This window comes from Rhipicephalus sanguineus, chromosome 4 (genome assembly GCF_013339695.2).
Source record: "Rhipicephalus sanguineus isolate Rsan-2018 chromosome 4, BIME_Rsan_1.4, whole genome shotgun sequence".
Taxonomy (NCBI): Eukaryota; Metazoa; Arthropoda; class Arachnida; order Ixodida; family Ixodidae; genus Rhipicephalus; species Rhipicephalus sanguineus.
Window position 1 is genome coordinate 103,696,203 of NC_051179.1, and position 26,080 is coordinate 103,722,282.

Below are 26,080 nucleotides of genomic sequence, written 5' to 3' on the forward strand. Positions count from 1 at the left end.
GCACGAGCGGGTCTTCGGGTGGTGTGCAGGCGCTATGTCACGTCGAAGTTGCATGCATGTAGCGTTATGACGGCACGTATGCCTAAACAAAGAATCAAGGGTCCATACAGTATCCTGCAAAAGGATAACTCGGCGAACTCATGGCTTTGGGATCGCTGCACTACGCGTGGGAACGGTGCGCTGTGAAGGGATTTCAGTAATCATTAAGCTCGTGCTTTCGGACGTTCTTACGGCTTAACGAAGTTAGACGGTTAGGCTACTTCGTAATCCACGCTGTAACTACGTAACACAAGAACGAAGAAAAACACAAGAGTAAAATTGCAAAGATGGCATCTGTCTTTGAACTTGGCTTTTCGTATTGCCCCCTTTTTTTTCACGCTACAAATTTACACCAAAGCTATCGCGGCATGGTATATATCATGATCCACGCTTCTGCTTTTCCAAGCGAGAATTTCATTTTCGATTTTGTACGGCACGAACGGGCAACAGGAACAAGAAAGTAAACGAAGACAAGGCGCCGTGTCCTCCTCTTTATACTCTATCGTTCCGGCCTCGTTTGCGCTGTGCACAAGCTACGCAATACCGAAGAGAGCTCCAATGTGTTCTCTCAAGATGCGTTTTTATATGAAAGAAAAAGCGATTGCTCTCTACGCGCATGCACGATAGTTTGGAACTGTTGCATCTTTGACGTATTATATATAGCGGAATATGATCAGTTTTCGAAGTCATGAAGCTACTTGAAGTAGGAAGGATGAAACGCCAGTAAATCCATGCCCTTTTCAACCATTTTCAAGCTTGATTATCTGCCATGTTTGCGTCTCCTGTAAGAGAGAGCCCCGAGTTAATTTTTGAAAAGCCCTTGGGGTTGACATAAAGAATTCAGCCACTTGCACGCCGTGAAAACCTTCGGACTGCGAAGCTGGAAGCGCGCGCGCGTGTGTGATTGGCTAGCAAGATCACGTGCATCATTATTATCATCACCACTTCAAATCATCATCATTTAGCATAATCATTTCAATCATCATCATCCTCATTGTGAGCGCTTATAACGGTGAAGCGGAGAACCTGCCCATGCACGGCACCGGGCTGACATGCAGACGGTGCAGGCTCGACTTAGATCGGCTCCGCTGTTAATAGTCAGGCAAGAATGTCCACAGATTCTTGCTGGTCTCGCAACAGCAAAAGGCACCCGATCGTAGGACGCGCTATCTGATGCGATATGCGGCGTGTCCGAACGACATATGGTTTTTCCGACTGTTCAAACCTGTTGAAACATCAGACCACATTGTCGGTTGAATAACTTGCGGTGCTAATGGCCTTCACTTGACGTGGCTGACGTGGCGTAGTACACGCCTATTTATGGGAACGGTGCCAAAGGGACCAACAACCATAGATGCCAGTGTGCTCGAGGTGAAAAAAGGGGGATCGAAGAAGGGGAAAGGGAAGACGGGGAGTGGAGAGGAGGTGTGTGGTGAGGGTTTCCGCATGCGCAGTAAGGGTGGTCACGCCGCACACCACCACCAGATTGAACTCCGCCATAAGATGATTCGCATCTAAAAGAAAGCTGCCACGTTCGGATACTAGAACCAACTAAAAAAATTCAACGCTCGAGCGCTCGCTCCGCTCGTGCCCTCTCAAACAACGTCGTCGTTCGTGCGTCGGTAAATTGGTGCTGGAATACCGGTATTACGACACCGTGACAGGGTAATCAGCCACGAGAAAAAGCCTGACGCTTTTTAGTCTATTTTTACCTGTTAAGAGACGAGCACGCATACAGGCAAACGTTCAAATTTCTATAGTGTTGCTGGCATCGCCTTATGTTGTGATGCTGGCATCGCCTTATGCTGATGCTGGCATCGCCTTATGTTGTGACCTGGAACACGGTCCATCCGATCAAACACTCCAAGAAAGGCTGGACTGAAACCAGACCTACCTTAAGAATACAATGGTTGAGTGACGGACAGCAGTTATGCAGAATTTCTGCCACCGTTTTTTTTGCGCGAAGCACGGCTAGAAGGTTTTTTTTTTTTTTTGGCTCGCATTCATTGCTCATATGCGTTGCGGAAAATACCCTACTGAAACGTTCCGTAAGCCATTCCGATAATTCCATATGTTTCCATACAGAATCCATATGTTTTCCGTATATTTGCCGTATGTTTTCCGTATATTTCCGTAAAATTCTTACGCAAACATACGGAATTATTGGAATGGCATACGGAACGTTTCAATAGGGTACTTTTGATTAAAACAAACCAAGAAAATGAAGAAACATGAAGCGCAGGAGCGTTTCAGTAAAAGAGAGAAAGAAATGGAATTAGAGCATAGGCACGCCATATTCGTGCCCTCTCGTGAAACGCAAGCATATGTCTTTTAATAAATTTACTTCCTGTAGGAACCTATCCTACGCTCCCACGAGGTGGCTTCGCGACGTCGACATAACTCGTTCCACGCTGCACGCAACTACCTAAGTCAGAGAGAATGCGAGCACGTGTCCCTCAATAGGCAAGGACAAGGCAGAATAGGAGCGGAAAAAGAGGTATAGGCCTACGGTAGAGAAACGCCGCACCGCGGGGCGATCACAAAGGCAGCCATGCTCGGCGAGAGCGAAAGTTTTCGGGCCCGCTCAGGGGCTGGGAACAACAGGCAGCGGTGGAGTATATGCGGACGCGGGCGCACAAAGCGGGGTGCCACGCGCGCGGTCAGGGTTTAGAAAAGATTGCCCCCCACATCCTCCTCCCCCTCTTTTACGCATTTATATCTAGCACTGACTCTGATGGGCTTGCCTACGGGCTGGCTGACTGGCCCCTAACCGGCGGCCCGCTAACCTCGTGTAGTTCCCACAGATGCTGGGGATCCTTTGGCTCGTGCCGGCCCAGTCAACGTCTGTAGCGGAGCGCCCGCATTCGGAGAGGAATGGGGACGAGAGGCAAGATGGAGTGCGCGAGGGCGAACCGAAATGATCCATTTCATTTCGCTTGTTGACTTCACTCGCATATACCACGTCGTCCTTGGACGTATTGGAGGTCTCTATAACGACATAGCTGGTGAGCTCGCGTGGTTCCGACCTTCAAAGCTGGAGACAAGCTAAAAGTAAATAATTACCGTCCCATCTATATAATGTGCACCGCATGTAAACTCCTTGAACATGTAATCAGCAAATATCTGGTCCAGTACGCATAAGACAATTTATTCTATCCTAAACAAAATGATTTTCCCGAGCGCTTGTCAACCATTACGCAACTTGCTTGCGTAATGCGCTTGTCAAACATTACGCAACATTCAGCTGACTTGCTTGCATTCATTTTCCAGCAATCCCTTGACTCTGATTGTATACCAGATGACTGGAAATTGGCAAATGTGGTTCACATCTTTAAGTCTGGTAACAGCAATCACCCCAACAACTATAGGCCGATTTCACTCACGTCTACTTCGTGTAAGTTACTAGAGCACATCATACACTCCCAGGTATGACACACCCAACATGGTTTTCGAGAAAAGTTATCACGTCTGACTCAACTTTTTGAACTCGTGACAGACCTGCACACAGCTCGTCATATGTCCATCTGTATCGACGCGATTTTCATAGACTTTTCTAAGGCTTTTGATCGTGTTCCCCATAACCGGCTAATGTTAAAAATACGTCACCTCAGCCTCGACCAGAAAACGACTGCATGGATACAAGAATTGCTAAACAACAGGTCTCAGTCAGTTAAACATAACCCCTGCATATCTCATCCAACTCGAGTAACATCTGGTGTACCACAAGGCAGTGTGCTAGGCCCTCTTCTCTTTTTTAGTATACATCAACGACATTGCATCCAACGTAAGTTCGTCAATCCGTCTTTTTGCGGACGATTGTATTGTTTATAGGAAAATAACTTCACAGATGACGTTGCAGAACTACAAGAGGATATTACCAGGTTAAGGGAACGGAACAACAATTGGCAGATGGAAATTAATGTCGAAAAAACCAAGCACTTAATGTTTGCTGATATCACTTCTGCATACTCTAGCTCTTATAAAATAGACGATTCGATAATAGAAAAAGCCACGCAGATAGGTCGTTGCACTTATCTTGATGCATCAAAGTTCCTGCGGTCAATGACAATCACTTGGAGTCAGGCCGGGAGAGCGGGATGCCGGGAGAGTTCCTGCGCCTCTCCCAAGAAGGGCAAGAAAGAGTTGACGGTGACGCATAATTGCTCTCGTCAAAACACACCAGCCCGGTTGGCACCGTAGCAACCCAAACAAGCCACAGCGGCCCATCGTGAAGGCGATGCCAGCTTTGACGTCGCCCCGCTGTTCTTGGGTGCTCACACCATTCTCCCCAATAAAGTTTGCATCATCATCATCATCATCATCATCATCATCATCATCATCATCATCATTATCATCATCATCTTCCCTTTGTGGGGTGACTCCTGCTCGCGGGGAGCCCGTCTGCGGGAGAGATCAAAACGCTTCAAGCCTTGTGGGAATGCACCGCCAGCCCGCTCTCAAAGACGACGCCTCGCCAGTGTCAGCCATAACGGTACTTATACAGGCGGTTGAACTTATGCAAAAAAATAGACGCAACGTTCAGTCTTTGACATGCAATGTCATGTATTGTAACATTGTCTGTCTAGTCACAGGTCAACATAATGTATATGTACAAAACTAGAAAACCGAGCTAACCAACTATCCTATTTCCATAAAATAAATACCATCCATTTGGGACGTAAAGCCCTAGCAATTATTATTAACGCATGTCGTGTACGGCCAGGAGCCAGATCTCGTTCTCGAGCTGTGATATCTAGCCTTTCGAAACAAACATTGACGTAACTTTCGCTGCTTCGAAGGCGGATAACTTATGCTCATGATGCAAGCACGTGACCCCTGATGTTGATCCTTCGCTCTAGTTCAAGGATCGGTACAACTGGAGGGATGTTAGTGTTTTTATGGGCACAAGATGGAAATTGGTTGAAAACTGCGTCAGAGTGTTGGTTACTAACGAAACGTATTTAGTATAATCGAAGTTGCTGAATTTACGCTTATAAAATGCTAAAAAAAAATCCCGATACGATGGACAAAAAGCGGCCAATGATGGCCGGTCTTAGGTACGGACCGGCAACCGGGCCCCTGTATAAAAATTGGCCGGGCCGGTCTACCGCGATTCGACCCCGCCACCTTCGGGTCAGCAGTCGAGCACCAAACCCACAGACCACTGTGGCGGGCAAATAAATAACTTGAAAAAAAAAAAAACCTAGGTTCATAAATAAGTAGTTCAGAAAAAGAAACAACTTACATATTGATGCTACTAAAGCGCAAACTTCAGAGACGAGGGACGAAAGAACACCACACACACGCGTCTCTGAAGTCCCTCGTCTCTGAAGTTGGCGCTATAGTAGAATCAATGGATTACCAACTAGCCCAAACATGCACATTGCTAGCTCACATAGATAGAAAAAAACACACATCGCGATCTAAAAAGAAAAGTGAAATTAGGTAAACAATAACATTAAATTTTTTTCGTTTGACGTACATTGTTAAGAATGGCGTCACAGACGCTCCTGTGGCTGATGCCCAGATACAGTAACAGCAAAAAAAAAAAGTACCGGAAGTGACGAATGCAAGGCCATCTTTCGGAGGAGTTCTTCTAGAAGTCTCTTTCTTCTATTTGTAAACCTTCGGCGAGGTAACCAGAAATGTCCCAGGTATTCACTCTCATTGCAGTAAAATCACAAAGGCGAATGTGAGTGACCCAGAGCAGACCTGTGCAGGTTGAAGCCCGATGGGGAGACTCGGCAACGTAGTCTCGTAATTGATATTTCTGCCCTTCTGTGGTCGGTTTCAACCTACGAATAAATGGGGATGTTTTTTCTTTAGGAGTCAAGTCCACTTTAAGCGAAAATGAGAAGAGATTATTGATCCCTCTGTCATAGGAATCGGTATAACACGAAATGAAAGCTGTCGTCACAGAAATAGTTGACTGCTTTAGTGCATTGGTATATCAGAGCTTGTATAATGTCTACTGTTGTTTGCCAGATGTAGCACCACCTGATGTGGACGCACGATCACGTTGACGCCTAGTGGCGCATCTCTGTATCGACGACCATAGGCGTGCGCACAGGGGGGGCAGGGGGGGGGGGGGCGGCCGCCCCTCCTAATCACCTAAGAGGGGGGCGCAAAATCTGCCCCGTACATTAACCCTTCTAGTCACCTAAGAGGGGGGGGGCGCAAAATCTGCCCCATACATTGACTTAGTAGGGTGGGGGGGGGGCGCTGCGACGAACCTTTGCCCCCCTAATGGGGAACCCTGCGCACGCCTATGTCGACGACTAACGCCCACGATCATGATTTAACCCTTGCGGTAGCTGAAGTTCTTAACACATACGTGGACACCGCATATGGGGTGAATCCCGCGCAAATATGGCATGAACAACAAATATAGCTCCTCCAAAGCGTCGTGAAACGCGAAGAGAAACGCTACGCGCGTTGTGTCTTCCCTCTAGCTTTGCAGTTATTTCTGACAGGGCGAGCGGGGAACGCGGTGCGACATCCAGGAGAGCGTCGGAGAGCTATTTTTCGATATGGACGGACGCCATGAGCGAGGCTTGGGCTGAAGCCACCACCTTGCGGTGTGCTAAACGAGATTGCACTTCTGTTGGAAACGGGCTGAATGGGACGGTCGCAGCAACGGCGCGTTTTTTTATTTTGTTTTTCGAGCCGGGTTGCACAGACGTGACTACCACGTTATAAAGGCGACGCTCATAGCATCCATCCATTCATCCATGCAAGAGCCCTGTGAGAGGAAAGTGTGAAAGATAAAAGCCGCGTTCATGTAGACCCCCGGTATGTGTTTGGCGGTAGCTCAGTGGGCTAAACGCCTGCCAGCCATCGTCGCGGACCGAGAAGTCATGGGTTCGACTCCTTTCAACGGAACTGTTTCTTATAGTCTGTTTTTCTTAGCCATTTGATGGCGTTCATTTTGCTGACGTATTTGCGTGACGGAAATACGTCATGAAAATCTTGACATAAAACACTTTCGTGTTAAAAACGCCGTTGTTCAGTAGTGACGATGTGGTCGGGCCTGCTCCAAGAATTTCTTGCCAGTGTGCTCATGTCACCAAAGTACATCAAGCGTATATTGCGGCTAAAATCTATGCAGCCCACTGTCGCCAGTATTCAGGAGTAAAACTTGTATTTGGCTCCTATAAACTGGAACATTTCATTTGAACTTGAATTAGCTATACAAAAGAAGACTAGATGACAGCGAATGAACGATATAGCAATATTTTGCGACAAAATTAACACGATCCGTGTGCTTTCGTCGGTACCGTCTTTTATTGCACGGGAGTAATGGCGATCACTAGACTTGAAGAGCAAGCGGTCTTTCCTAAAAACAGGCGTACTGAGCTGGACTGTCGGCGGGGTCTTCTTGATCCTGCCATCTGTTGCAGGCCTCCAAATAATGCTTCAGCTCTTTTTTTCTTCTCAGCTGGGTTTATACAGGGTCTTATGTCGCGCCGTATAGGATCACTTTTGCTTCTTCTTCAAGGAATACGTAGGTGCCAAGTGTCACCTCCGTTGTCCTCCATTTCAAATATACAGTCTTGGAGCGAAGGAAGAACATGATACTGTAGCTCAAAAGTTGACAATAAGCACTAACTGGCAAAACAAAGTAGGAAAGTCGGCCTGTCACTCCTTCCATTTGAGCTTTGCCCAACAATATCATGTCCTTCGGTAAGTTCCAACTCGCCCGAGAAAGAGTAATTGTGGAGCGAAAACACGACAGCAAGCAACCAGGTAACAAATGAAACAGATTGGACGCGGCCATGCTGGTTGTTTTGGTCACGATTGTTGACGCAGCGCTGGTGTAATGAATCTGGCTCAGTTTGATTCAAACAGGTGCGTGATTTGGCTCATTCTTTTATTCGAAACTGCTTTCTTGAGTCCACGTTGGAACTCAGGAATTGCCCTGCTTCGATTACTAATGCTTTAAAAGTGAAAGAAACCTATGCTTCACGTACCCGCGAAATTTAGCCCAGTTTCGCTTTTTGGATTTTTTTAGATGAGAAATGCCGCAAAATACAGGCTCCACCTCCAGAACTGCGACATGCCTGCCATTCGTCTGTGCAAGAGAGTCGTGCTAGTGATATCGGTTGTAACCGCGGTACTTTTTCATTGCTAACTTTAATACTACACATATTCTTAATTAAAAGTTTGTCCCTACTTAAAGTACTACGTTTCACTGAGCAGTGGCGTCGGAATATTTGCTCAAATTCGCCAAGAAATTCAAATTCTTGATCGAAATACAGCGACTCCAACATGTGTCTGCATGAGAAAATCACCTACCTGAAATACGCGAAAGGTGCATCACGTCACGGAAATGTGCAAATGCAATTGGATGGGGGCATCTATGCAAATTCTCTCCTGGTGGGAAAGCGACAGCTGTGGGCGGGGCTTGCATTTGTTCTTACGTCGTAACCGACTATAGTGAAGCATCATCGATTCCTCCGAGAACAGTTTAGCGAACCGGCTCCAAGTACCAGGTTACATCTCTGCTTTTTCCTTTTCATCTCTCTCTCTCTCTCTGTCTCTCTCTCTCTCCGGGGATAATTGGGAAAATCAGATGAAATCATGTTGGGGAAGCAAGTTCCACTCCCTCGCCCGCCGATCTTGTCTATAACGATTCTCACGCCTTCGTTCCTTTGAAAACCGTCAGTGCATTGCCTTCTCTCTTACTATACCTGAGACTCGCCTGCATGAAAGTGCGCATCCCCGCGCTACTTGGACGTCGATGGCAAGGCGTAGAGGTCACCGCGGCGGCATGTGATCAACAGAGCTTAACACGGGCGTCACAGCGCGCCCAGCGAGCCACGGATAGACACGGATGGGGACGGTTCCGGCGCGTGGCCGCCCCACGGGTCGGGGAAGTTTGTTCCGGTCGCTGTCCGCACGCGCGAACCGCGGCGTCGTTGCGTCCGCACGGTATACTTCTTTTGCTCGCTCGGCGCTTCTCTGCTTGTGTACTCATTCATTGATTCCCCTAGCGATAAGAGACGTGCCGCGCGATCGAGATTGAACTTTACGTACACACACACACACACACCCTCCCGCCCCACCGACCCTGCATCGCACACATAGCGATTCGTCACATCGATCAGATCGAAGGACGCGGTTTTGTATAACGCCCTGACCGTCACGTGCCTGCGAAACGCCGCTGGTTCGTGGGAACTATCTCCTTCTTTTTTTTTTTTTAACATCGAAGTTGTGTATACGATTTTACGTAAGACACATAAGTGATGTCACAGTGGGCTGTTAAACGAACGTTTTCTTATTTTTGTGTCTCGCAATCTGAATTCAGAACGTCATGGAACATAGAATGCACCAATCAAACCGTTTTCATGGGCACGAGTTTACCGTAGCACTGTTCGTTCAGATGAAAAACGTGAAAGTTAACAGCCCAATATGGCGACCCCGCCACCCCTCCGTAAAATATTCTATGTATAGGTTCTGAGGGATTGCGTCCGCGGACAAAATATTGTAGAACAACAATTTTTGGTTGGCTGATTTACTCGAATAATCCAGCGATTTTGCGTCGAAGCAGTGAAGGTGGTGTTTATGTAAACATAAATGTGTATGATTTCGCCGACACGGCAGAATGACGTAAACAATTTTGCCTAATAGACAAGACCACTTGCACAAGAAACGAACGTCGGGCAATTTTTGAACTTTCGAAACAACGGAGTTTCTTATGTTCTACAGGATTTAATTTTCAGACCGCCGTCGATGAGATAAAATGCTAGCGTCATTGATTATGACCAGTTTTGTCGTCTTTCAAAACACCCGCCTAATATCACTAAAACTAGCGCCGCACCGCGGTGAAGCATCGTAAGATCACGTGCGTTCATGTTTTGGTGAAGTTGAGAGCGCGCCTTTTGAATATTGGCCCCGCGTGTGTGTGCTATATAACGAACGTTACACAAGCTGTTGGTAGCACCGTGGCAGGTACGGCGCCCCTAGCCAATCATGACAGAGTGCACTACATAAATGTGTTCCTACGCGCATGTCGCATCCGTGAGTTGGACAGGTGGTGCCATCTGTGTGGACAAAGTTGTACTATTCTAACGAACTTTTTATTTTTGTAGCTGATAGGGCTTGTCACTTTTGTGATGTAAATGACGCATTGAACAAAGGATCGTCAGAACTAGCGACGACCTTAGCAAAAGGTGCCTGTGACATGCGTGCCGTTTCCCCCCGACGTACAGATTGCAGTATGCACGGTACCGGAGGTACCGTGTAGGTACTGCGACGGAAACCGGCAAAGAGTAGTTGTCGACGAAAACAAAGAGGTATGGCGAATGAGTCGAGAGGAAGGTTTCGCGGTAGTGGAAATAAACAGGGACGCGCTCAGGTTGGCTGGTTTCCGAAGAGACAGAATTCATTTCCATAGGATGCTTGGTCATCAGGTGGGTTGGCGACTGGCAGGACGCGCAGTAGCTTTTTTTTTGGGGGGGGGGGGGGCCTTCGGAGTGCGGGGTAGCTAATATAAAACAACCAGGGAGACTATTTGACAGGTAGTATTCGGAAAAACCAGGAAAAAGGTAGAAGAAAAAACGGAGGTGTGTGTTGCAATAAGTTACATAAACATGCAGGGTGGGAGAAAAAAATTGGGGAGGGGCGAAGCACATAGGGAAGGGTGTTTCAGCTCCCCTAACGTGAAACCTGGGGAGGGGCTAAGCATGCAGTGTGCGCCGGTGTTTCCCACTGTAAAATTGCTGCTAATATGGGCAATGAGAGGCACAAGAAGAAGAGACAGAAGAATAAGAAGAATGGCCCGACCGAGGTAATTCGCCACATTGTTTTGAGAGAGCTTTCTTTGATGAGGCACTAGTGGTGCCAAGCCTGAAACGGGGCACGTAGGGAAGGGTGTTTCAGCTCCACTAACGTCGTTGGAAAACTGCGTCGGAATGAAGGAGGAGGAGGTAAAAGTTACCCTAAGGTGCTTCTTCTTATTCTTCTTCGATACATGACCGGCTTCAGTTCCCTAGGGCATGTAGGGAAAGGTGTATCAGCTCCACTATCGCTGTCGCCTACTTGTTGGGCTCACTATTGCCTTCTTCATTTTTAGGGTACCGGTGGCGAGTAAAGCACCATCACTTTGCAGATATATTTCAAGAAGCGGTGTTTTAAACAGATGACTTTACCGCGGAGATCCACGTTTGTGTCTCTGTTTTCATATAGGAAACTTGAGCACCTTGGTAAATTGCGTAGGGATTTCTGAAACCGCTGCTAAGCCAACCATAATGTTTTAGACGTTAAAGACGAACCTTTAACTCATAATATGCATAGTGTGGACTGGTGGCGAGTAGTGGGATTTATCCCGTTTTTGTGGCGCATACCCGCTTATGATGGACCGGGACCGGGACCGGGACTACGACATGACACGCCGACAAGCCGCGGGACCCTCAGGTGCTTCGCTCCTAATATGCTTCATGGCAAGAGACACACCAGGATCTTTCAGTGTATGTCTCTCTATTCGCTCGATATAGTCAGTAACGGTAATCTATAAATTCACTATAGCGATATTCACTATACCGAACCCGCAATAGTCACAGCTTTGCTGGATGCCTCTTTAGCCCGTCTGGGACTAAGACGTATAGGCTGTATAGCCTTGATCGTCATTGACGCACTGAGTCGTAAGAGCCACTACAGCTCATTCTAAGACAATTGAGCGCTGTGACCATATGTTATTGCGCAATGGACATGGTTTACCGCACAGGTGAGCACATCACATTCTATCTTTAATTAAACCGTTTTTTTTTTTGTTTGTGTTCCCAAGTCCGTGCCCCCTAGTTTAGGATAGCAATTTAGGTGCTACCTGTACGGATTTCTGCTTTCTTCATTGCCTCTCATCAGTTTCTCTATCTGTAAAATGTGTATAACCTCTCCAGCAAGCTGCAAAAGAAACAAATCTACAGCGAAATAGCACAAATAACAGCGCCTGCAGTGTCTCACACGTAACACCCCGTTTCGCCTGTTTCCACGCTTGCAATGTGAAGCAGTGATATCGATATGCATCTCAGAACATGGTACACCCCCTCGCCTTATATTACCTCGTAACTTATGCATTTTATATAAATTTGAAGTGTACTCTACTGCACGTCAGTGTTAAAGTAAACGCATTCGATGGCTTTATGAACCATATGGGCTTTCGCGTCTGATATTCGTTTATATATCAACGGCGAGCGGGCACTCTAATGATTTCCTTTTCAGAGTTGAAATGTTTAGTAAAATACGTTGGAGTATAGTTTTATTTCTAAAGAACGGAACGATATGGAGTTACCATTATGGCGCAAGCATACATATAGGAGTCAAGCTGTGATACAAGGAAGCGGCATTATCAAATAAAGCGAAAATGGACCTGCAGCGGCAACTGCACATGCCCTTGACGAACATATATGCGCATAATTGATGGGACACGTTCATGTGGAACGTATGAGGACAACGGCAGCTATACAGTATTAACAACTTGAAAACTACCAGTGCATAAATCTATACTCTGCACCGGATTATTTCAATGGTGATGTTTTAATAAATCATCTAGGTGGCCACAGCTGGCGAAGTGACGGCGCACAGCCGAATGAAATGCAAAATTTTAGGCTGGAGTGTGGGAGGCCCTGATTCATTCTAACACAGCTGCGACGACGACGTTCACTTGCATTGTAAATAGCGTCTTGATCGAACGTGTGCTGCTGTTTCAAATACTTCATTGAACGATGCTCAGAAATATCTTCTCGGAGATTGTGTCTTCAAAAATAACACATGGCACACGTAATAGCGTTTGCGGAGAAGCTATTAGGATGGAATTACTATGATTATTTCATAAAATTTTCTATATACGCCTCAATTATAATACTTACTTGATTTATGAGATTTGACGCTCGATTTTGTTTTGCGAATAGACAATATTTAAATTAATTGGCTTCGCTACTGTAATAAGTTAGCCTTCTCGCGTACACACAAGTATACTCATGTAATCCGTGTTTCGCAAGCGCTTCTAAACTGGCAATATTTTAAGGGTTTGCTACCGTAGCTGACATGACTAGTTTTTGTGGTGTTTGCAGATGTTAAAAAACATTTGCATAAAGCAGAATTCTACGTTCTGGGCAAGACTTCTACTCCCACCCCGTACCTGCCCATTGAAAAGCAAAATACGCTATGTATTAGATCTCAAATATGATAATCAATTTTGTAAATAAATTGCATATGCTTTACAAGTGCTCGCATTAGCAGTAAAGGCAAAGACATAAACTGGACTCGGACATCCCAAGCAATGTTGTCTTTGCGATGAAAGTGAGATCGCTACTTTTCATTTATTTGTGATTTTCACTAGATGCGACTTAGAGTAGCAGAGTAATCCTGTCGTATTTGTCAAGTGGCAGTTGGCACAGTACTCGAATTATACGCTCAGAGTTCCCTCTCACATCTCCTTGGTCGCTCGCCATAGCCATTCTCTACTCAGTTATAACAATTGTCTACTAAGCTTATTCAACTAAACAATCTAAGTATATCTTTTGCGACCGGTGCAATGCCAAAATTTCCGACTCAGGGAACAGTGGGTGGAACGGTATTTTTTTCTCGTACAGAATGTAACGGCGACAAGCTCATTTTGCGAGGTCTTATCTTTATGCTCGAAGCAATAAATTCAAACTTTGATGCAGGGAATTTGCCAGGAATACACCACAACTGGCGATACTGAGTGCGACAAAGGAGACTTTACAGCGGCAGGCACGAAGGTCACTTACAATAAAACAGGCCGCATCAGCCAATACCGAATACCTACATTCCGATTCTAGATTATTTCAAGTAAACCATGGCTTAGTAGCAAATCTGTCGTAGTATACGAATGACAACAGCGGTTCGACGAAGTTAGTTGTTTAAAGGCTATACAAGCAAGCCTGCATTCTCTTCTGAGTTATTTTAAATCCTCTGGGTCAATCAATCAACGGAGTTACACAGTCGACGAACGACACTTGTGATGATATCAGACACAGCTGTATTTCAATATAGTTACGAAGAAAAAGTTTGTTTCGATTGTAATAAGCGCTTAATCAAACTTATGCTGCTTCTTTATTCGTTATGAAGCTATTCTCTGAAATACCTCACTAGAAATAATGTGTCCAATTATCAATCTGCACACGTCGTGTCGCGTAAGCCCATATGTTGCAATTATTATTGAAGATGGCGGTGGGTAGCGATAGATATTTGTGCAACGAATGAGAATATATAGCTATTCTATAATTTTCAGTATACGCCTCAATTATGCAGCCTTCTTCCGCAGCCTCATTTCTTATTTTTGTTTCGTGAATAGATAATGTCCTGGTGTTTGGATCCTAACTGCAATAGCTTGAGATCGATTTTTGACATAAATCCCGCTCATACAAATGCATTCAAATATCGTCACCATCGTCACCATAGTCGTCTTATAATAATGACTGTTGTGGTTTTACGCCCCGAAACCACGGTATGATTATGAGGGACGCCGTAGTGGAGGGCTCCGGCAACTTCGGCCATCTGATGTTTTTCAACATGCACCTAAATCCAAGTACACGGGGCTGTAACATTTCGCCTCCATATAAATACGGCCGCCACGGCCAGGATCCGAACCGGCGACCTGCGGGTCAGCAGTCGAGCACCATAACCACTACACCACCGCGGCGGGTAGCCATCGTCGTCTTCGTCAGCTTATTTTATACGCACTAAGAATGAAGGCCTCTCTTAATTATCGCCAACTCACCCCGTCCTGCGCGAGCTGTTTTTTTATGACTGCAAGAAAGCGGACATTTGAGCTAGTTGGTATGTGTTCATATTGATGAAAAAAAGGGGGGGGGGGTAACAGACACGGACTAGGGAAGAAGACAGCGGCGACACGGGCGCCTGTGTCGTCGTTTTACAGCCGTTACAGCAGAGCTGTTATAGTGAAGATTTGCCGTGTGTCGTAGATATAAAACTATCATCATCATGATAAACCGGCACGCGCTCAATCACTGCCAAAGCACTCTGTACACATGGTTATAACAAAGGAAGCTGCAAGGTGCGGCCCCTAATCGGTGTTTGCGCCAGTGTGTTTCTATTGGTAACTGCAAAATGGAAGATAAAAAAGAGAGCAAGCATAGCCATGTGTAGTATAGTGTAGCAAAGGTTGGGAAATCGATAGGCGAGACGGTAAAGGCCTGAGCAAGCCAGAACCAGCTAGGTGGCCACCAGCTCTGCTGTGACCAAGCGTTGTGCGACTTGGTGAACGCTGCGCTATTTCTTTCTTCTTTCTTACTCCGTGTCTGTTAGTGTACCCCCCTCCCCTCTTTTTCTATCATAATGACTGCAGATTTCTTGATTTCGTCACTCCACTTAACCCTTTGTCGTCCTCTTCCGCGATTTCCATCTTTTGGTATCTATTCCGTCGCTCGAATTGACCATCAGCTATCACTTCTAATCGCGTTAGGTGCTAAGGTTCATTTCCTGTCTTTTAACATCAGCTAGGACATCGGCTGCCCCTTTCTTTCTCTGATCCACTCTGCTGTCTTCCCATATTCACCGGACCGCAATGTGGTAAATTCGTTTAGTATTTCGTTTTCTCCTGTTTGCAGCTAGACACAACAAAAGCCTTTTTTTTTTCCCACACTAGTGCCGCTTCTTTTGTTAAAATTTGAGGATTTTTCTGCAAAGCCAGTAATGAGGTAGGTCGCTACCTTACAAAGGATGTACTTTTTAGGAGTTAAGTGCAACAAAGTTAAAGGAAAGTAGTCCGCATTGCCTGAGAATAGTGCCGACAGGCCCGACACGCAACATATGCAGCGCAGTACAGATTTCCATGTAGAGCGTTGCTGTGAGCTGGAATTTGGGCATGCAGCGGCTGAAACAGAATGCGCCAGGCTAATACAATATAATTGTCGTTCCATTCGTAGACGGAAAAGTTATGGCTTGCACAGAACACAGACATCACACAGCCACTTCAGCCTGTCTGAAGTAACACAGCTGTATGTGAATACATAATTTTTGTGCAGAATAAAAGTGGCGCTCATTAATCATTTTTAGTTCCTTAAGCTACTTACGTTTAACTATGTAACGCAATCTCTTTTTGTCTTTAAGTTGCTGAAATTAAGAAAAGACATGTGATGACGCCTCATCCTCAGCGGGAAAATATGAGCGTGAAACTTAAGATTGACATTATTACAATGAAATATGAGGTCGTTTTTGTTTCTGAGCCATCTGCTCAAACATGCATATAAGAGTGTGTGGATGTCAGTCGTAACGTGCAACAGTTGTGTATCCTTAACGATGGCGAAGGTTTCGATCTACCGAATGATTCTCTTTGCGGCCGCATATGCCGTTGTTTTGTCCGCGATGCTAGATGAAGGCACTTTGTGCGCCAGTGCAAGAATACAAGCTCCTGCTGGCCTTGCATCTGGACCTGGAGCTGCACCGGGGCCTGCACCTAGGTCATCTGGCCTTGGATCTCCTCAATCTTCTGGATTTTCTGGAAACGGTAACCCTGATAGGACATGATTTTTGTTCATTTTTCAAGTAATAAGTTAAAATTCTGAAGCATATTTGAAGTGCAGCAATTAGAAATTGATACTACGGCCCATCGGATGGGTGAGAGGTGTAACGAGAGGCTCAAAGCATTGTATATTTATCTTGAATGATATATGTGCAGAAATTTTCTCAAAATACTTAAATTTGCTGTTGGTTTTAGTAACCGAACTTGTTACAAGCTGTTTTTATGGAGAATTCAGTATGGAAGCGTACAAAGTGTTTAGAAGACTATCCTTGACTCTTGATCTGTAAGTACAGCGTTTAACTTTTGAATAACATGACGTTCCTACATTCAGTATTGATCACAATTTTCGAGAATTCTAGTGCAGACCATACGTTCATTGTTGAAGTGAGTCCCGTGTAATGAACGGCCACAATAGCGTTCAGGCACGAAGATGATACTGCCAGTAGAGTGTACTAGAGCAGGGGGTACTCGGAACGGCCGCAGCACCAATGTACAGAAAGTGAAGCTCAAACAGGGTCAATCCACATGCGGCGCTGTGATCGGTAGTCTGCAATATGTCGTCGTTTAAGAGTTGCGCGCGGCTCCGCCAAAGTGGTGCAGGGGTAGAATGCCCGCTTCCCACTCCTAAGGCCTGGGTTCGAATCGCAGCTGTAGATGCTCGGTTTTTATTCTTAGGGTAACCTTTTATAACTATGTTGGCCTTCCTTTGTTTCTTAAAACTGGCTTCTGTTGCTACGTATTGCTACAAAAAGAAACGTAAAATGTGAAATCTAGTTTCGAGTCTCGTATTCGCGAAAATCTCGGAGGCCATACTTTACGTTTTTGATCAATTCCGGGCGGTGGCGCTAACTGCGCTCACTGTCAAATTTCTTCTATTTTACTTCACATCTTGCGTTACTTTTTGAACCAACACGTAGCAACTGAAGCGAGTTTTAAGAAACAAAGGAAAACTAATACAGCTATAAAAGGTGACACTAAAAATAAAAACCCACCATCTACAGCTGCGGTTCGAACCCGGGCCTTTTGAGTTGGAAGCGGGTTTTCTACCCCTGCACCACTTCGGCGGAGCCGCGCGCAACTCTTAAACGACGACACATTGCAGACTACCGATCGCAGCGCTGCAAGCGGATTGACCCTGTTTGAGCTTCACTTTTCAAAGCTCGTTCCGGGGCCCTCCCATGTTCTAGTACACTCTACAGCCAGTGTTCGAGCACCATCGTCTGTGATGTAACGCAGCCCCAATATAATTCACTTCCAGCGTTTTAAGCTAAACAGGAAATAAGCGAGACAACCAAGAGGAAAGAAGAGGTAGCGCGCCATCGAAAACGCGAGTATCTATTATCAGCTCAACAGCTTGGGTCGCTTGACCTGAGAAGAAACGTCATGTGTGACGTCATTGGTAGAGTGGTTGGGTCAGCTGCTTTTCGGAAATAATCTCGTTGGTGTTGGCGGCACGTCGCTGTCGAGTCTGGTTCTGGCAGGAATTATGTTGAAAAGATAGCGAGAAGCGTGAGGTGGCGCCCCGATGTAGGGTGCCTTAGGGTGGCTTGATGCGCGTTTTGTCCGCTTTAGGGCGAGGACATCTGCGGCGTCTACTGCGGTGCGGCTGCCATATTTGAGCCCACGGCGTCTTACCGGCGTCTCACCGCTCTACGGCGGCTGCGCTGAGAGGCGCTAGACGCGAGGTAAAAAATGGTGTCGTGGCGGCATCAGCCCCTTCAAAGAATGGCAACGTCCTAAGGGGGGCGGACACATCGAGGCACACTATAGGGTGCCCCGATGCCACCGTTCGTTCGACCACGGGTGGTGACGCCAATTGACTGCGCCACCGCCATATTGGGTCAAACAGTGAATGCGGACACATGTGCGTGTGTTGTGCTATCGCGTTGTGTGATGTTGCCAGTTTAGCGCCTCCTATACGTGCTCCTACACAATATGGCGGCGCGTGTCGTCACACTGTCCGAAGGAATGCTGGCAGCGAGGCACCCTACTCCGATGCTTACTGGCCCCCAAGTGACACAGGCCAACCACTGACACTGGCAAAATAGCATGCTTGCAACACCCGCTATACAAATGACGACGTCAAGTTTGTGCTCAGCTCACGTGACCTGCCATTGTTGAAGAGCATATAGATCCTGCCTCCGAGCTGACGGTTTTCTGCAAGCTATTCTTCCGCATTAAGACATTTCGCGCGTTTACAGAACGCTAACGTTTTCTTATCATTCTCATCCATTGCATAAATAGTAGACAGTTTGAGAATTGGGGCCCCAAGAAGCTTGCGGACCCAAAAAATTTGCGAGCCACCAGGGCGCAAGCGCAGAACCCAAGCCACTCTTGAGCTCTTGCGCTCGCGTTAACGCAAGGCCCAAAAATCGAAAACTAGCGTGGGTCCCCAAGGCGTCTTTGGTAGCGAGCGAGACGACGCAAACTCAGCGCGGGTCACGACGCAGTATGGCCCGCGTCTAGAATGATTTCAACTTCGCCACGTGTGACGCCCCGTGCGTTTGACCCAACGCAGCTTGTGTTTGACCCAGTTCTCAAATTCTGCGGCTCCTCTGAACGCAAGAGCACCCTACCCAACGTGGCTTGGGCACCCAGTGTCTTGGGCCAAAATACTGAAACTCTCTAGTACCACGCCCTTGATCACTCATAGTCTAGCGTAGCTTGACCCGTTGGGAACCTCCTTGGTTGGGACACGTTTACGAACGCTGGTTACAACGGAGATTTTAGGGGTGAAGCTCCTTAAGGCGGCACCCATTCGTCCCTCGTAGTCGTAGTCGTAGTCGTAGTAGTCGTAGTGCGTAACCAGTCTTACGCTTTGACCTCCAAGGTGGTGCCGGTGGGAGATTTTTCCTGTGCGTTGTTGAACAATAAAAAATTCGCAGCGTGCGCGTTAACTAAAAGCCGAATTTTTCTGTCTCTCATTCCCCATTAGCAGCCATTGGCATGTTCCAGTAGGAAACGTTAGTAGAAGTAGAAGTGTAAGTGTTAGCTAAAAGCCGACTTCTTCTGTCTCTCATTCCCATTAGCAGCCATTGTTTACCTCCAAGGTAGTACCTGGTGAGATTTCTCCTGTGCGTGATTAAACAATAAAAATTTTGTTCAAAACGCCGTTGATTGATGAAATAAACCAACGAAAGACGCCAGATGTTTTGTAAAAGCAAAACGAAAGAACGCCAGATGTTTCTAAAGCAAAACGAAAAGACGCCAGCTGCTTAACGAAAGACGCCAGATGTTTTCTAGAGCAATGGTTTTCTAAACAATGAAAATTCACAGCGTACATGTAAAATTAAAGTGAGCTGCAAGTCGTCATAACTCATCGAACCTTTAGTATAAACGCGCCCGATCTCACGTCGGTGATGATGTACTGGGCAGAATTCACGGAAGATTCACGGTTTACCGATGAACCTCCGCAGCTTCGCCCACTCATCATCATTCACTCCGTGGATATGCTGTGATTTTTTTAATCCCTCTCTGATGTAACTGACGTGTGCGCTCGAACGCGAGTGCCGACAATGTGCCGGACTATAAACTAGCCTTTGGGCATCACTCGTAGTAGGTGAACCCGATATGCTTGGGTCACGCGCATACCTCCTCTATTTAGGAAATACGCCGGCCCGTCCTTTACCGCACCACTCAAAGTCAAAGCTGTGTGGACTGTTTTGTCGGCCACCGTTCCATTTGATGACATTCATTATATATATAGGCTATGACTGCCTCCAACTATTCGTTGTTCCGGGCCAGGGGTCCGCAACTTTTTCAGGCGCAGGGCCACCTTGCATGAAGCTCACATGGTGAGGACCGGAAGGCCAATCGGAGGGTGGGGGGGTTGAAGAATTCGGCGAATTAATTAAAATATTGTATAAAGCTACAATAAATTCAGGTTTATTTTGAGCTCACTTGTCACAAGGTTTCAATTTACAAACATAGGCTCTAAGAAAAACAAAACGAAAAAGAAGGACTCTTTAAATGCAACTTTTGGCGCGAATATTCTTAGACAACTCGCAAATGTCCCATCTTTCTTCACCCTTTTTTGGGCCTGTGCAATAGGAGGGAAGTGAAGACGTTATTTGGCTAGGTGTGAACATGGGGAACAATGCCAACTGGAAGCGATCTTTCTTTGTTCCTGTTTAAACCCCTTTCAGATCAAAACTCCCATGTCGGCATTCAGATAGGAAGTGACAAGGGGAGGGGAGGGTTCTGACGTCGTGGCGGGAGCCTCATCATACTGCCCGCGGGCCGCAGGTTGAGGACCCCTGCCCTAGGCGACCAATGAATTTAGAAAAATTTTCAATATTTTGGTTGCCCAAATTTGTTCATTTATTATACATCGCCGGCTGCCATGGCATGAGTGAGTACATTGACACTGTAAGCAAAAAAAAAAATATTTATACATTACAATCGTTCAAGTCGACAAAACGGAAAATGATAAAAAACAAACACGTAAGAGAACACATATTGAGCAATAAAAAATTGGAGGATCTTTAAGCTTTGGATTTGAAGGCCAAATCTTGCAGTCGTGCGCAGCAAGGAGAGTCCACAAGCGTAGCGCGAAGTTGCCACTTTCTTGAGTACCGTCTCTTCATCCAGATGCCTGTACTGACACTCTTCGTAGAGCTGTCATACAGCTGGTTTTGCGTCACACAGATGATGGCTGCTATTCGCCGACAGTTGCCATAAAGCAAGAGGGGCGTTTGGATCAGATTCACTTCTTGCCCCGGGCTGCCGCCACGTGCCAGGCGTAGCGCTCTGTAGTGTGCTAAAATTACGCAGTAGTGACACTTTCGCCTACCGGAGTAATGCGGGAAGAGAGTGATTGCGTTTCATGACGCGCGCGCGATGCACATTCGTTCCCCGTTGTCATCCCTTCGTGCTTAGCTTCCAGCGCGCTCGTCAGGACGCGAGAAGAGAAGAAGCGCTTACAGCATGCCACAAATGCGACGAAGGAAAAGGGGAAAAGAGAAGAATTGACGCTTCTGCACATCTACGCAACAATGGCAGACTGGGCGTGTTGGTTCAGCATATCTCGAAGTGATGACGACAACGGACAAAGGGAGAGTCATACACGGGCGCTCCGTGTGTGTGACTCTCCCTTTGTCCGTTGTCGTCGTCGTGCCTCACACTTCCAAAATCCCTGCAACTCCGCCCGTACTTGAAGGATTCAAAATTTTTTATGGAAGTGCTCGATTCGTGAAGCGATAAACTCCAATACTGAGGTCAATCACTCTCTACGTGAAAACGTGGTTCATGACCCATTTAAGTGGAACGCGATAGCGTAATCGGGCCTTCTTCGCATAACCTTCTCATTAGCTTGCAACGCATCGCTTCTCGGTGGGCGATTGAACCATGCCGCTAGAAAGAGAACGTCTCTGCGCCCGACATTCGCAGTCGTTAACGTTGTCCTAGGGTGCCTACTTCAGGTGCGGTTGCGAAGTGCCCACTACGCCGTAATTCATCATTTTGCGGATTACCGAATAGCCCACTAAGCTTCAGTGAGAAAATACGCGCACCTACGTAGCTGCACATCATGTTGATGCTGTAGCTGATGATGATGAATTGTGTCTGATCTTTTTTTAATGGGTGGGCCTAGACTACCCACTTGTTGCGCTTTTCATACGGTGTGACGCCTTGAGCGGTTTTACGCTCCTGCAACGCCATATTACATGTGTTAGCGCGAGTCCTCGCATTACATGACTCCTGCGTAGCGTTTTTTATGAAGCCATTTCACGTGTCTCTGCGGTAGAACGTCTGGCTGCCGCGCCGAATGCCTGGGTTCGATTCTGGCACGAAGTGCCAGTTTGTATTCCTTGCTTACATCGGGATATTTCCCTCACGGGCAACGCCGCCAACGTCGACATCAGAGTTTTTCTGAGATGGGCTCTTTAACGCTGTCGCTTTAAATAACTTAGCCTTAGACCACTCCTACGTCGGAACACCCATAATTCATGTGCCCAAGCACCTACCACGTTGCACTGTGAAACTCTTTCTGACAGTGATCTTTCACGTTTATCAATTAAAAAAGGCCGGCTGGTTTCATATAAAATGCAAACTATACGACCGGGTGTTATGTTTACACATTATAAATGGACGCAGACGCATCCGCTTATGATTTAACGTTTACGTCGAAATAGTCGAAAATATGTAATTGCATTAGGGAGCTCACTGTGGCAGGTGCATAACAGGTAATGTACGCTTGTAGGAGGCATATTGTGTTGTTGGACCATTTTTATGTGGTACTTTACACTTTTGCAAGATATCTTAGTAATAGCGAAAAAAAAAACCGTACTTTGAGCTACAGGGCGCGGTCGCCTGCGTTCGCACGCTTATCTTTTGAGGGGTGTTCAACAGAGCGAATAGCTTTCTACGTGTTGTGCTTTGCTGTCATAGCAAAGTTTGCGGTGAAGCCACAGACCGTACCAAGATCAATTTGCTCGCTGCAGCGGCCGTGTTTGCTAAAGGAGCAAGGTGCCAGCCTTTCTTCGTATGATATTCCAATTTGATGCTATCGCATTCATTGCTTCATCCTTGCAACGGAAATGAGATTTTTCTTTCTTTCTTTCTTTCTTTCTTTCTTTCTTTCTCTTTCTTTCTTTCTTTCTTTCTTTCTTTCTTTCTTTCTTTCTTTCTTTCTTTCTTTCTTTCTTTCTTTCTTTCTTTCTTTCTTTCTTTCTTTCTTTCTTTCTATAGCATTGCGAAATGCTCGTACCTAAGAATTTTCCTTTCTCCATGCCGGGAATCGGACCTTCACCTACAGCGGCTCTTGAGTAGTTTAAGCTCGTCCTCTCCCAGCGCCCGGCCCATGCCGATCTTCGTATGTATACTGATATCTTGGAATGTGTGAGGAGGATTAGCACTGGCATCGGCGGCTTCTGCACTGGGCGTCACCTGGACTGGAGCCTCTCGCAACCGGATGGGATCCTGGACCCGCCGCTCGAGATTGTCTTCTCGTAGCTTGCGTTTAGATTCGCTGTGCGGGCTTCGCACTTCACGGTTAGCTGCTGGGCACTGGGTTTTCGTTTGTACTTCTGGAGACCTGAACTCAGGATCGGCCCGCCATTGTGTTTTCGCTTCGACGTACGCCTGTCTAACTTTTGGAGCGGCCCGTCTTTGTCTTTGTGCTTCCGCGATCGCAGCTCTAACGTGAGGATCGGCCCGTCGTTGGCGTTTCGCTTTCACTTGCGCTTGTCGATACTGTGGATTCGGCCGGTGAGCGCGAGCACGTTCACGGGGCCGTTCCCGCTGCCGTTCCTTCAAGCCTCGGAGCGAGACGGGGTTCCGTGTTTGCCTCCCGTTAGTTCCCTTCTGTATTTTTATAAGATGAGTGGTGAGTAGTGGGACTTGCCCAATTTCTGTGGCCCATACGCGCTATGAATTTTTTGTGAAAACCCAAAACGCCTTCGCTGACACGAGTCGGGCAATGCAATCTTCGCTTGAAAAATTTGAACAAAGTGTTGATGTAACGACAGCCAAAAGCCTCGAAAGATCTCGGCTTGCTAGCCAACTGTATCATTCGCATCCAATAATGAATATCCTTACATCTGATTCAACAAATTATTAATTTTTAGAGAATACAAAGGTGCCCCACAGTTGCTTAACGCTCTGCTACTTAACGCTGCCTATTTTTGCTGTACTTCGCTATGTAGGCAAACTCAATAATTTGACATAGTATTCCTTCGGTTTGTATCGTCCGCTAACAGTTCGCAGTTGAGAGGCGTTAAAAGGCATATACTACTCTACCATCCACGTAGAGAAGTCACATCTTGATTAATATACGCGTGAGAAATCAGCAAGAACTCCTTCGAATAAAAAAAACATGAAGTATGACAGACTTTTTCGTCATCATGTCGTGCGCAACAGATTGTAGGCGACCACACTATATGGCAGCAGATATACCATAATCAAGGAATACAAGATGCACAGTCTTTTCGAATGTTTTTTCATCTGATCATAGGTCTGTCATCATGGAAAAAGCTGGTAGCTGATGAATGAATATCAATCGCAGGTTTGGGCCGCAGTTCTGCATCTGGCGGTCGTGGCTACGAGGACCCTCGGGGCCGCTTAGGCTACGGTGGTGATCCCGGCGTTTCTGGCATGCATGGCATTGCTGAGGCTCCTGCCACTTTTTAATCGCCAAACGTATACTTCATGTCCTTAGAAAATTCCTGCCGACGGCTAAGCGTCATTAAAAAACTTATTGCCACAGCTGTGTAGCCCCAAAAAATGTAAATGTGGAAATAAATATGTCGCGTCCCCATGATATACGCCTTGTCCTTTATGAACTAAATAACTATGCTGTCTATGCCGATGGCAAAGTAGCAAAACTTTGCTCGCGCAATCTGAGCATACAGCGCGAGCGCAGTAATTAACTGAGCGTTCCTTGTTCTGCACATTAAAAGACCACATTTTACCTAGCACATTTGTACGCAGTTTCCAAGAGGAGTATAACAACGATCTAATCCGTTTCATCTTTAGTATGTTAAGGTAGACCCTGAAGCACTTCTTGAGTACAGTCAGGAAACGCTGCATATGTCATGTCAATATTTGGTCCAAATATTAATATAATGCGTGAACAACGACATCTACAGTTTCGCGTCAAGATCTATCTATCTATCTATCTATCTATCTATCTATCTATCTATCTATCTATCTATCTATCTATCTATCTATCTATCTATCTATCTATCTATCTATCTATCTATCTATCTATCTATCTATCTATCTATCTATCTATCTATCTATCTATCTATCTATCTATCTATCTATCTATCTATCTATCTATCTATCTATCTATCTATCTATCTATCTATCTATCTAGCCGCCTACGTCTGGGTGCTCTCGTGGTCGTATCTTGAACTTGGTTTGAAGGAAAATTAGCATAGAAGGACATGAACGTATGACGAACGCGATTCGCAGGTCATGAAATGAATATCGTGACATGCTTGTCGCGTACGTCTTGAAACAGTTTTCCTCAATCATGTGTGGCACATACCCGCCTACCACGGCCGATGCAGTACGGGTATGCGCCACATGTCATTTGCAGTTTACATCAACTAAGCAATGGCGAAAAATGGCGAAAACAGAGTCTGTAAATATTCAAACAATAGTGTTATGGAGCCGGTGTCGCAGAAATCTGTACAGGCGCAAAGAATGAAATGCACGCTCGCAGCCGAAGTCCACCCCAGGCATTCCAGGCATTCCGCGATAGTGAATTATCCTACCACAGAGCCAAACCAGAGCTTGCAACTAACTGCTGCACGGGAAAAAACCTTATGCAGTCGTCATGTCAGGGCAACGTCAATCGTTTCTGCAGCTAGTGTTAGCCAAGCGCGCTGATAACGACGTAATAAACATTACATATGCACTCCTATTGGCCGCGAGATCGAGCGGAGTCGCCACCTCGCGGCTTCTGACTAAACCGCGCCTAGTGTGGATTGCTCCATGCGTCGTCTGCTAGCGACGCTGTGTTTGCATGTGCGCGTACGTCATGCAGGTCCTCAAAAGACGGTTTGTTCCGTTGCGTTAGTGCAACTTTAC

General features: G+C 46.3%; 1 long non-coding RNA gene across 1 annotated transcript; it reads left to right on the top strand.

The window, feature by feature from the left end:
- Positions 1 to 16,214: 16,214 nt before the first annotated feature.
- LOC119388906 (uncharacterized) lies at positions 16,215 to 24,796 on the top strand. The gene is made up of 2 exons (XR_005182894.2): positions 16,215 to 16,531; positions 24,549 to 24,796. It is a non-coding gene; the product is annotated as an uncharacterized LOC119388906 (long non-coding RNA).
- Positions 24,797 to 26,080: the final 1,284 nt, after the last annotated feature.